The 14,246-nt window shown below is 41.4% G+C and overlaps 1 pseudogene; it reads right to left on the bottom strand.

Moving 5' to 3' along the window:
• Nucleotides 1-1,156: 1,156 nt before the first annotated feature.
• On the bottom strand, nucleotides 1,157-4,570 carry LOC128504970 (protein N-lysine methyltransferase METTL21D-like; annotated as a pseudogene).
• Between the last annotated feature and the right edge of the window lie 9,676 nt (nucleotides 4,571-14,246).

Here is a 14,246-nt window from a genome sequence, read left to right as displayed (position 1 = left end):
GGAGAGGGCGATGCAATGCAGCCCTAAAGACAAGTGTCCTCTTCTCCTTTATTTAACGAATACATATGAAAGTACTTACAATGTCCACGGTTCCCTGATCACAGAGTTGCTTACAGCGGACTTGAAGGGGGAAAAACACCTTTCATCTGAGTTCAGTACAAAGATCTAAAGATCACATGAAGGTCAATGGTTTCGACAGCAACTGCCAAGAATCTCTTGGGAAGCAAAGAATCGCCACCTTCCTTCCTCCAACTGACCTTATTACCAGGAAGTGAAATCAATGAACACAGAGGTATCTGACCACCATTCTCCAAAAGTCACCGCAGAAACGCGCACCTTTTAACTACAGATAACGGCGACGGATCCATACATAACATTCTGCACGACGGGCGTTCCAGTGAACCATTGCAATCGTGTTGCAGCAAATTTCAGCACTGGTGGCCGTTCAAGATTACTCTAAAATGTCACATAATACGCATGCTTAATTCGGAACTAATTTTCATGAAATCATGTCTGACACAATCTCTAAAGTTTGGGAAAGATAGTATTATAGAAGATTTTCGAGTAAATTGAGTGTTGTCAGGAGGGCTTGTAGGAAAGTTGCACATTTTACTATCCATTATAAGGGGCCATCCCTAGCAAATTTCTCCAAAAAGATGGGTGAGCTGACCCTGAAAAATGTATAATTCAATGGGTAAGACGGAGAAAATATTATACAGGGGCAGCCAAGGTCTCCCTGCAGCAGAAGTTCACAGGAGGATGACGCCTTATAATATATAGCGATGCCTGGGTGCTGAAACCATTCTCCATTTAGTGAGTAGACCCTAAAAATAAAAAATAAAAAAAAGGCAAACTAAAGACTCTGCTTTAAGGCAAAACAAATGGTGTTCAGTGGTCGCAGCTAGGTTTCAGAACCCAATACTCTTAATGACAAGAACCAATTTATTGAAAGAGAATCCGTTTTATTTCCGAAACACAGCGTGCTTGCAAGGGAACAGAAGGCAGCCGTTATTGATCTCACCGTTTTATATTGCAAAATAAAAAAAAATAAAAAAATGAACCTTTTGAACTTAACTGGGAATAAAAAAGTTTGAATAACATTTTAATTTACACATTTGCTGGTTACAGCACATTCATTAACTGAATAAGAGCTCCAGCCTTAATCCACAGATTATTTTCCAGCAATAGAGTCAGTGCCAGTTTGCTCCTTGTCTAGCAGCACTGTTTTCCAGGGCTTTGCTCGCTGGTCCTGGACGTCACATTTTCTCCATCGCCATAAAACCGGTGAATGGCTGTGACCAGGTTGGAGGCATCTGGATCTGCTGCAGCTTGTGCTTAATGGTGGCAAGCAGTCAAAGCTGGCCACGCGGCTGGGGCCTGTATCCAAACAGAATTGTTTCCATGTTACCCTTCTAAAAATCCAAGGATTTTATTTGAATCATATATTTTGTTTCTCGTAGTGCAGTTAGAAACTAGAGCAGATTCTGAACAGTGCAATACGCAGGCATGGCTGACAATGTATGCATCAAACCAGAGAACACACACCAGCGCAACAAGAGCTAAACCGCCATTTGGAAAGTATGCTATTTCTAAGAGGTAATTATCTTTCCTGTGAAATGTGTAAATATGAGGCAGATTGTGGATAGTGATACCTATTTTTTCTTATAAACTCTCAGGATATGAATGTCTTCACTCTGGTACTCTGCATCGTGTTTCTCCAAAGGTACTTCTTCAAACTCAAAGTCAACCCCCAGCAGCTAAAAAGAAATTGAGGAAATATGATATATAGGCTATATTTAGAAGAGGAAATCTGGGGTAAATTGCTAAATGTCACTCAATTAACACAGAAACCAAAGGGACTTCCAACTCTTGCTCATTTGCCCCTCTCTGGTGGCTACCTCCTCAGGTCAGCAAGGCAGAACTAGCAGTTACCAGCTCAAAAACATATAGGCTTTGGGAGAAGATGTTCATGAGCTCTCTATGCATTCTCCCCATGATCAGCACTGATCCATGCTACAACCCATACTAGGCAACTACAGGCCAATACTAACATGACTGCTGCTTACATGAACACGGAAATAACGGAGAGCTGTATAGTTCCGTTGGACTTGGAAAAACACAACTAAGATAACCGTGGCTGCTCTGTGTAAATAAAAACAAGCCTGAAGTGCCTCACTTATGCTTCCTAAAGCACTTTTTACTTCTGAACAGATGCCTGTGTTCTCCCACCATGTTCCATAATCCCCCTCAGAAGCTACAATTGAAACTAAGGATTATGTAAAGACGAGGTTCACTAAATCACACCGCAGGTGAATTGTTCTCATAGTTCAAGAAATACTATTCACAAGGGTTCTGGGTACGAAACATTTATTTGAGCAGCTCATGAAAAAGTAGTGAAAGGGATGCAGAAGATCTTTGGGATCAGAACAAGAGAGACAGGTTGTCTGCCTGTAGTACCATAACACAAAGACCTGTATACAAAAATATTGGTTTTATCTAATATTGTCCCATTATACCCCCTTTTATCTGCAGACCGACATTGCCAGTCATGTGATATTTAGGGTGACTTTCCCTGCTCAAGCAACACACTGAGCTGACTCTTAGAGCCACGATAATGGAATCTTTTTTTCCCACAGGCTATATTAGTCAGAGCTCCAGAGCTGAGTGATTGAGACAGAGCCATTCTAACGTTTACCACGGGCAGTATTATGGAGGAACAGGCTGTTTGTTTAGTAGACCAGACAAAAACGACAGACCAAGGACGGATAAACTGATACTAGCAACAAAAATGTGTTTAACAATCTGCAGAAGCAGAAATATTTAAACCTATCAAGGGGGGCTCTATGATCTCACCTCAAAAAATCTTCTTTCAATTTCAGGGTTTTTCCCAGTGGTTCTTTGTTCGTAACAGCACAGGATACAAGTCTCCAGGCTACAGAGATCTTTAAGGGTCTTCAGCAGCAGACACAAGGACTGTATTAATAACAAAAAATAAAGAGGTTTACATGTGTTGATAATGACAGTATTTCAATATACCTGGTGAGATCATGAAATAAAATTGATGTAAGTCTTTGACTTAAGTCTATCTCACCAATGGACCAATTGATTGGTCCATTGGTGAGACAGAGTTAAGTCCAAGACTTATGTCTTTATCCCTACTCCCCTAGCATACCGCCCAGTGGCCCTTACAATACATATACAGATTTTATACATTACCCTAATGAGGGAACTACTCACAGGACGGACATAATAAACATATAGCAAATAACATTCAGGGGTGTCACAGCACCAAGGTGGGCACATATGATACACACTATTCTAATACCTGAACCAGCCTGATTGCAGCAGGTTAATGCAGTAAGAACATTTAAACATGAGTCCCATAGGTATAGGCCTACCCAAAACCAAGATCAAGAATTGAGTCTTTAACACCAGGAGGGGACCCCCCCCCAAAAAAACCCCAGCAGATTAGATGGGCTAAATGGAACATATCTGCCATCACATTTCCATTTTAGACAAGATCTCTTTTGAGCCATGTAATAAATACGGAAGCACCCGCACCTCTTCATAGTATATGCAGTCCGCCATCAAAATGTAGTTAGGTGAAGGCAGGAACTCTGTGACATCCTCACCCCTGAAAAAGAAAACATATCCCCAAGTATTAACAACATGATTAATTATTTAAAGGCGAATCATATCCTAGTAAAGAGAACCTATTGCCACCAAGCCGAGATATACAAACCATTTTAGTACCTTCGCTCGGCAGCTACCGGTGATTAGATCCTTGTTGCTTTCAATGTTCACGTTCATCAAGTCCTTCAAGTCTTCAAGATCCGTCAACGTGACGTCTGCCCTGTACAGAAAATAAATTGTACTTAGAATGAAAGAATAGTCGTGCCAAGTAAAAGATCAAAAGCATAGAATGATCAATGGATATTTTGGAGCTAAAAGGAAAAAAAAATCTGCTTTTAGAATATTATCATGGCGGGTGGGAAATGGGCCAGCAGCGTCCGATATTCTGAGTACATACAAAACAGGGGCATCCGTGAGGAAAGAGGGAAGCAGGGATTTCGGGACACTTGGTAGGTATGCGTTGGAAGTCATGCTGTAGTCATGCAGGCGATATTTTTAATGTACTGAATGAATCTATAAATGTATATCCACGTACACACAGGCACCTATATAACCTATATGTATTGATTATGCCAAGTTAATGAAAAAACATAACTTGGTTTCATTCATATTTCTAAAAGGGTTATAAAATTATAGTTGAGATTTATTACTCTCCTCATAAAGAATATATCAGTCATTTATTTACATTGTGTGGCACCAGATCTGCCACTTACCCGAGGGTTGCCGCCATGATCCCTACAATGCCGGTGCCAGACCCCAGCTCCAGAACCGATCTCCCCCTCAGCTTATGGAATCCAGGGCCCACAAACTCCTCGCCCTCCAGGAACTTGGATAGTACGATAGCGGCGTCCCACACCACGCAGCCTACGTCTCCGGAGCTCAGCTGCTAAATCGCCAGAACCGTCCCATCACTGCGTTCCAGCTCCCGCAAAAACATTGCCCTCGGGTCCGTCACGACAGGCCAAACCCCTCAGGTGCCCGCTTCCTCACTGTGCCAGCATTGACGCCCACAAAGCCCAAACAGCTGCTAGTTCCTACCCAGTAGGACTCTAAAGAGGTTGTCAGATCATGTGACTGATCACATGGTACAAAGTACTGCCGGAAACTGGAGACTGAAATGAGTGGAAATGCATTGAACTGATGCGCGCCGGTGTTCGTTCGGGAGGGGGGATGTGTCTCTGGCGTCCGCTCGGTGTGTCTCTGGCTGTCACTGGCGTCTGCCCGGTGTGTGTGTCCGTCTGTCAGTGGCGTCCGCTCGGTGTGTCTGCTTGTCTGTCTGCCTGTCTGTCTGCCTGTCTGTCTCTGCTCGGTGTGTCTGTCTGTCTCTGGCGCCCGCTCGGTGACTGACACTTGCACAATGTGTACTGTATACGAGAATATAATATATAATAATAAAGCAACAGCCACGTTTCATATTAGAATTGCTCACGGATATGTAAATGCACATAACATGGAATGCACTTGGAAATGAAATTAAAATCTGTTTTTCTCTTAATATGTTTAAAGCGTTTTCTTCTTTATAAAAGCGTCTCTATCGCACTCTGCCGCCACTGTGTGTTTAACAGCCATGCACAGGGTACAATATCCAAGAAAGGCTGCATTGGCCACGCAGGGTTAATATCCTATAAATCCAGGATGGGTGGAAGAAAACTTATAAAAAGGCAAATTGGTATCCAAGAACAACACAATATTATTGTCATAAATATATATATAAACGGGTAAATTATACTGCGTGAGAGAAAAAAATTCTAATCGACAATGTTGAATCGATTTTATGGAATATAAAATTAGGGTTTTTCAGAGCAAATGCTCTGAAAAATACACTTCGTCTTATAATCAGACCTTAATTAGTGGTTGGATAATAATACAGCGCTGCAGGGGACCCGGATCCTCCTCTCTGACAGCCGGCGGGTGTCTGTGCGATGCGCGCAGACATCCTCCACTACTGTCCTCTACTGGGGCTTCTATGATGGAGCACCAGTGTGACATGACCATATAAGGGGTAAAAGGCATATTTGGGGGGCAGAGGGGCATATCTGGGGTCAGAGTGGCATATAGGAGGTTATAAGGCATGTCAGGGGGGCACAGTGGAATATCAGGGGATATAAGGCATATCTCTATATCTGGGGGAATAATGCATAATGCATCTTCCTGATTTCTCTAAATTAAAGCTGCTGTTCTACTTAGACATTTTCCCCAACTATATAAATATAACTATATAAATTCTCTAAATACTTATATTATTATGTACTACTATAATTTACATGTTAAATAAACATTTTCTTGTTTTAGTATAATATACCGTTTGTAGTTTATTGTTGAAACTGTAGTTATTTCACCAAAATAAATTGTGTTCTGTGCTCATAAACAAGGTAGAAAACAAATAGGACAGAAGCACACAGGGACTGATATGAAACAAGTAAACTAAAACTTTTATCATTAATACATTTTTATTGCATTAAAAAGAAAGCTTAGCAGTCCAGCATAACTGCTACTTTGCAAGGCTATTGAATTCCACATGACCCTTGCACTGCCCATACCAAGGAGGTTCCCCATTTCTCAAACCCGAAATAAGAGACAGACACCAGCAGGATTGGATTTAGAAAAGGCCGAGACATTTATTTAACAAATGTCTCGACGTAACTTTATTTAACATCTTATAAATTATTGTAAAAACACTTTAATAATAACTTCTGTATAAATACTATACAGTCTTCTGTACACCTGTGTACAAACAGCTGAGGGTTCCCAACCTAAACACAAAACAATGGCTTCACACTACCCCTACCGCCGGATACCACAATCGCCCAAGCGACCGCGGGTCGGATAGGGGAGCTCCACCTTAACGCTTTGGTTAATCCTGTACAGGGAGGGCATTAACTCTAACCTCTAACCAAAACCATCAACTTGCCACTCCCATTATCATTCAAACTTCTCCAGGGAACTCCTCCGCCACAGCAAAGAAAACGGATCCTGCAAAAAGAAAGAGGGAAAGGGGGAAAGAAAAAACACACAAAGCCAACACAAAAACACAAAGCAAAAGACAAAAAGAGGGAGGGCGGGCGGGAAACTGCTCCTGTGGTGTTCAGTAATTGCCCCTTGCACGTGTGCTTAGAGGGGCTTTATAGCCCTGTCCCCTTCCCCCTACAGTCACGTTCCTTGTGACTTCCCCCTCGTTCCCTGTGCATTCTAACCTCGTGCTAACCCTTGCTGAGTTAACCCTTTCCTGCCCTAATACCATGTGCACCGTCCTGTAGTGCTGGCAGGGTCATGTTCCCCTTACGCCTATGACTCCAGGGTTTCTTGACTGTTTACATCATTGATAGGTTTATGATGTCACTGTGACACACCCATTTCCCACTACAGTTTTGGCATGGTGGTGCATCATCTCCATGGTAACAGGTCAATTGTTGTGTCATAGCTTTGTGATGTCACACATTCTAAGTGTATGCATTAGGGGATCACGAGCCCAGACAATCACTCTATTACTGAGAGCAGCGATAGTAGGTCACGTTTGGACCAACTGACTTATTCTGAGTTATTAACCCAGAAATTCTAGCTTACAAGCCAATCTTTTGTAGCAAATCCCTGTAGTTGTTATACTGCAGGACTATTGCTATTACTCATCTATTGCGCATCCACTCCTCATCTCATTGTAACAGGTATGTTCGGGATTTTTGTTTCATTTTACTAATGGATAAAAACACCAAAATCACTCATAACATCAAACAAGGAGCATACACCCCGTGCACCATTAAGGGACAGGGTTATTGTACGAGTTTTTCCTATTTCTTTCTTTAACAGTTATTTCTGTTTTTCTCAGTTAGTCTACCCACTCAAATTATATATACATTTTCGGGGGCAAGTAGGGATTACCGTTTGTCTGTAGCTTCTTGTTGAAGCTGTAGTCATTAAACCAAAATACATTGTGTTCTGGGTTCATAAACAAGATGGACAACAAATAGGACAGAAGCACACAGGGACTGATATGAAACAAGTAAACTTAAACTTTCATCATTAATACCTTTTCATTGCATTAAAAAGAAAGCTTAGCAGTCCAGCATAACTGCTACTTTGCAAGGCTATTGAATTCCACATGACTGTTTACATCATTGACAGCTTTATGATGTCACCGTGACACACCCACTTCCCACTACAATTTTGGCATGGCAGTGCATCATTTCCATGTTCACTGGTCAATTGTTGTGTCACAGCTTTGTGATGTCACACATTCTAAGTGTATACATTAGGGGATCACGAGCCCAGACAAGCACTCTGTTACTGAGAGCAGCGATAGTATAAAACTATATAAATTCCCTAAATACCTATATTATTATGTACTACTATAATTTACATGTGAAATAAATATTTTCTTTTTTAATATTATATACCGTTTGTCGTTTCTTGTTGAAACTGTATTTATTACACCAAATAAATTGTGTTCTGGGCTCATAGTACACAAGCACACTAAAACTTGTATCATTAATATCTTTTCATTGCATTATAAAGAAAGCTTAATACACCGGCATAACTGCTACTTTGCAAGGCTATTGAATTCCACATGACTGTTTACATCATCACCATGGTAACTGGTCAATTGTTGTGTCATAGCTTTGTGATGTCACACATTCTAAGTGTATGCATTAGGGGATCACGAGCCCAGACAATCACTCTATTACTGAGAGTAGCGATAGTAGGTCACGTTTGGACAAACTGACTTATTCTGAGTTATAAACACAGAAATTATAACTTACAAGCCAATCTTTTGTAGCAAATCCCTGTAGTTGTTATACTGCAGGACTATTGCTATTACTCATCTGTTGCGCACCCACTCCTCATCTCATTGTAACAGGTATGTTAGGGCTTTTTGTTTCATTTTACTAATGGATTAAAACACCAAAATCACTACACGACTTAAACAGCTATGTTCCCATTTCTCAGTTCGTGTACGCACATGAATTATATACATTTTTTTTGGACAAGTAGGGATTTTCTCAAAATTCCTATTCATATATGTGAAGCAATTTCTTTATGAAATAAAGTTTTATATATAAAAGATATATAAAATGAACAATTACCAAACATTTTATTGCTTAACATATCCCTAATTTACAAATCACCCTAGATTCCTGTTTCATTTTTTTTAACACCTTCCTTTCCATATCTAAAACATTCCCTACTAAGTACCATACTAACCATACAAAATAAAAATAAAAATTAAATATAGTAAAAAAAACCCGTTCACAATCACTGAGAGCCGAGACAAAGGCAATGCTTGCAAGCATCACCTTTGTCTTTTGACTTTTTCCATGCATGTGATTGGCTGTAGCATGGAAGATCTGCCATTGATTGACAGCTCTGATCGGGGAGCCATCAGCAGCAGTGCCCCCCCCCATGCTCTTGTTGATCTCGTTGATGTGGGAGCGATTTAACCGGTTATGTACCAGGTACATCATGAGTTCTGTGCTACCATCTTTTCATGACGTACATCATTGGTCACAAGGGAGTAAACCTAAAGCAATTTTATGTATATTATGTTGAAAGTTTATTTTGTGTTAGTTTTCAGTAGAAACGATGTCTTCGTATTCTGTGAAATATGTCCGTCTCCGGAACGGACAAAATTTGTCCAATATTTTTGTTTTTGGAAATCCCATTCTTCTGTCTGGTTGCAAAGAAATAAACGCCCAGAAGAAACATCCGAGCTGCTGTAAAACTCATCGGCTCCGCTATTCACATGTAACAAAGTAACTTTAACATGAAGCAGCAGCTGGGAATCTCTCTGTATAATGTGTTTGGTAGAGAAATATTCCTGCACATATTTATTATTAGCATTATTATTATTATCTTTTATTTATATAGTGCCAGCAGTTTATGCAGCGCTTGATACAATACATTCAAGGGGTCTGACGAGACAAGAATTGACAGACTAAGACAAACTGATACATTAGATAGAGAGAGCCCTGCTCGCAAGCTTACAATCTTGAGGGATATTTATAATATTCAATTATTAAATCAAGACCTATAGGTGCAACGTGGGTCCAGGTGCAATTCATGGGATGAGATTTACAGCAGCTCGGATGTTTTTGGATTTTAAAGGATTTAGAGAAACTCTTTTTTTTTAGTTAAAATTACGGCCAATTTTCATTTGCCCAATGTTGCATTCGCATGAAAACGCATTTGTATGGAAACGAATGCACAAGTCTAATATTATGCAATATTATAGTTATTGTAGTTTTAATGATTCAAATGTTCTTGGTGTCATCTTGGTTTCCCAGCTTCAGTGATGGCAGGTAAAATGAAGATTTATTCGGATCTACCTGGCCGGTCTGATAACTGTGAAGATGAAAAGGGTGAGAAGAAAGCGCCGGATGACTCACTTCCGGAAATCACTGGAATTGCAGAGGGCTCTCTGACTTTTGACAGTGAATATAAATACCGGGAAGTGCTGGACCACATTTACAATGAACTTGCGGATGATCAACCTGAAAAGGACAGATTAAGGTTTTGTGATTTCTTTGTAATATTCTGTATGGTTTGCTGTAATCATTAATCAGCAATGCCTTTTCTTCAAACATATATATAGCAACCTGAAACTTCTGAGTGTATAAATAATGTATTTTCCCTACTTCTGATAATGTGCGCTTGACTTTGATCACAATGCGGAGAAATCTAGTGTCATCATCCTCTTCATCCTGTGCATTCTATACTCAGAGCTGTACATTTTTTAAGGTACCGTATTTGTTCGATTATAAGACAAGGTTTTTTCAGAGCAAATGCTCTGAAAAATACCCCCCGTCTTATATGCAAAGTCGTCTTCTAATCAGACCTCAAATAGAGGTCTGACTACAAGACTAAGATCCAGATCCCCGCAGCGCTGCAGGGGACCCGTATCATCCTATCTGGCAGCCTATCTGGTATATATATGTTACCGTGAAAGACCAAAATTGGTGAATGTCGACTTTCACCGGTGAATGTCAACACATACCAAATACGTCGGTGAAAGATGGAATATTTCATTTCATTATATTACATTCGGACCCTCACCGGTGTATGTCGACAATCACAGATATGCTCTGGTGGAGGTCAAAAAGAGAGGAGCCGAGGGCTGAGAGAAGCAGCTGCAGCTAATTCGAGAAGCGGCGGGCAAGGCTATACACGCTGTCATTGCAAAAGGAAGTGTTCCACAAATAAATGCAGTTGCAAAAGCAAGGGACTTCTGTGTAATTCAAAATGTCATAATAGTTTAAGTTGTTGCAATAAATAAGTTTCTAATCACATAATTGAATCCTTTTATTATTAATATTATATTTTCTTTTCTTATTGGAAATGTGCTGTTTGTTTTAAGTTCTTGGTCACTCCTCTCGGAAAGAGAGGCGAAAAAGTTACGTCACCCTTGTGATATTTTATCGCCACTGAAATACGGAGAAGAAAATATAAATCTCCGACATTCACCATTAGTACTTGGTGAATGTCGACATTGGCCGGTGTAAGTAAGAAATAAGGGTATTTAGCAAATATTTCGGACATACACCAAGCGACTATGTGAATGTTGACATTCACCGGTGAATGTCAACATTCTACAGATTTCGGTCTTTCACTGTAACATATATATATATATATATATATATATATATATACTGTAAACATACTGTACATACTGTACATACAGATATATAAAGAAACATACATACTATGCCCCTCTCCCTATTAACTCAAGGAGTTATGTCTCCCCTGCAGCTCACACTTTTTGTGCCATGCATTGGTACTATAGCGGGGTCATGTGTAACGCACCTTGCATGACCCTGCTACACTAGTGATGCAGAGCACAAACAGTGTCTCTGCATAGAGTGGGTACCATGTACCCATGGCGCCAGCTTCAACATGCTTTTGCTTTCAGCCTTGTTGTCACTAAGTACAATCTATATATATATATATATATATATATATATATATATATATTTGCCTAGTATTTTTCTTTGATTGACATGATGAGAAAATCCTACATAATTAGCTGTATCATCTTCAATGTCAGGCTCCGTATTTAGTGGTGGGAGTTATGGTGAACAACAATCATTCCTGGCTTACTTTAAAGTGATGGGAGTTAAAATGTATCACCATTAGTAGCTTGCTCAGTATATAGTGATGGGAGTTATAGTGTACAACCGTCAATGCCTGCCTCTGTATATAGTGGTGAGAGTTGTGCTGTACCACCATCAGTGTTTGGCTCAGCATGTAGTGATGTAAGCTTACTGTACCATGGTCAGTGCTTGGCTCAATCTATAGTAATTGGAGTCAAGGTGTACTACTGTCTGGGTTAGTACATTGTTATTCTCTAGAAATAGCTGAGCCTCAATTATCAGTTCTTGTTTATTTATTGGGTTTATCAGTATAGATTCATTTAACCTCCAGTTATTTCTAATATTATAATCTAAGTTATTAGAGATCTACAAAAACACCGGGGCATGATCCGATCTTGGAATCTCTCACTACATTTAAATGTTTTGCTTTTATCAAGAAACACTCTATGCGTCAATATGTTTGATACATATTTGAATAAAAGGTATAATCTCTCTCTGTTGAATGGAAAACTCTTGAACAGTCATACAGAGAGTTCTGTAACAGAAATTCTTAAATTCCAGGAGAGGAACTACCAGATCCTTTTAAATCTGATCTAGAAAAGCTACGGTCAGCATTAAAATCGCCTCCCATCAAGAGAATACCACTCTGAAGTGTGTCGATTTTAGTAATCAAAGATTCAAAAAAACGTAGCGAGAACCAGTTAGGAGCATATACATTAACAAAAGTGTTAATTTGGTTAATGAGCCAGCCCTGTAGTATGTAGATTTTAATTCGAGAGCCAGCCCTGTATGATGCATAGTTTAATCCGTAGGCAAGCACAGCATTTCCCCGTCTTCCTTTAAGTAAGAGAATACATATAAAATTACTTCCAAAGTGCCTTGGAAAAAGTGGGGCCCTAAAGTGTTCCTTTAAATATAAGCCAGAGAGGTAAGTGTTAATTAGTGTAACCATTGCATTGTGTATTATTTCTGTGTTATTAGAATTTGTCATGGTGTGACCTCCCTGAGTCGGACTCGGTGGAGACAGAACTCTTATCGTTGCTGCGTGAGTAGATAATCCCTGGATAAACTGAGGAAGTGCCATTTGCCCATCTGTGATGCCCTCTGCGAGTCTCCTCACACTCTTCTGCCATCTGCCAGTCTCCTGAGACTCCGCTACTGTCTCCCGGGACACCGCTACTGTCTCCCCGGACGCGGCTGCCACCTGAGAGTCTCTCCAGACTCGGCTACTGTCTCTCCGGACTCGGCTACTGTCTCCCTGGACTCGGCTGCCACCTGAGAGTCTCCCCGGACTCGGCTGCCACCTGCCAGTCTCCCCAGACTCGGCTGCCACCTGCCAGTCTCCCCAGACTCAGCTGCCACCTGCCAGTTTCCCCAGACTCGGCTGCCAGTCCCCACAGACTCGGCTGCCAGTCTCCCCAGAATCCGCTGTCATCTGCCAGTCTGCTCTGCTGTCTAACATAGTCTGCTGCCATCTGCCAATATCCCCAGACTCTACTGCTTTCTGTGAATATCCTCAGACGCCACTGCTACTTACCCGTCTCTGCTACTGTCTAACAGTGTCCCCACACTCCGCTACCTTCTGCCAGTCTCTTCAGACTCCGCTGCTTTCTGCCAGTCTCCCCAGACACCAGTGTCATTTACCCATCTCTGTAGCTGTCTGCCAATCTCCTCAGAGTACACTGCCGTTAGCCAGTCACACCAAACTCCACTCCCATTTGCCGGTCTCTGTTGCCGTCTCCCCGCGCTCTGAAGCCATCTTCCTTTCTCCCCAGACTCTGCGGCCATTTGTCTATGTCCACTGCCTTCTGCCAGTCTCCCCACACTCTGCTGCCTTCTGTCTGTGTCCCCAGACTTCGCTACTGTCTACCAGTCTCTCCTGCCCTCTGTCAAAGTCTGGTGCTTTATGCCAGTCTCGCCTTACTCTGCTGCCCTTTGCCCGTCTCTGCTGCCTTCTGCCACTCTCCCAAGACTCCACTGCCATTTGCCCGTCTTCACTACTATCTGCCAGTCCCCCACCTAGTCTCTGCCATCTGACAGTCTGACCAGACTCAATTGCTATTTGCCATTCTCCGCTGCCAGTCTCCCCACACTCTCCTGCCATTTGCCTGTCTCCATCGTCTTCTGACAGTTTTCCACACTCTGCTGTCTTCTCCCAGTCTCTTCAGAATTCACTGCCATCTGCCAGTTTCCCCAGACTGCTCTGCCATTTGTCTCTTTCCGCTGCTGTCTCCCAGTCTCCCCAGCTTCTTTTCTGTTGATTGTAATGGACGAAAGTAAAGATTCATTACAAATAGACGCATCGCCCACCATGTGCCCTTTCAATGTGCCCGCTTTGTATGGCAGGATTCCCCATTATACCCAGCTGAGCGTTACTGGGATTTGCTGCTTCAGTGTCACTTTGCGCTGGTCTCAGATTTGATTTGGTCTCCCATGTATTATTGTCACGTTCTACCCAGGCTGCGGAGCTGCATATCTCAATCTTGCTTCAGTTTCTATGTTTTACTTCAATCCGTTCCTGGATTTCCATATGCT

Source organism: Spea bombifrons, chromosome 9, assembly GCF_027358695.1.
Source record: "Spea bombifrons isolate aSpeBom1 chromosome 9, aSpeBom1.2.pri, whole genome shotgun sequence".
Classification (NCBI taxonomy): domain Eukaryota; kingdom Metazoa; phylum Chordata; class Amphibia; order Anura; family Pelobatidae; genus Spea; species Spea bombifrons.
This window is presented reverse-complemented; position numbering and strand designations above follow the sequence as displayed.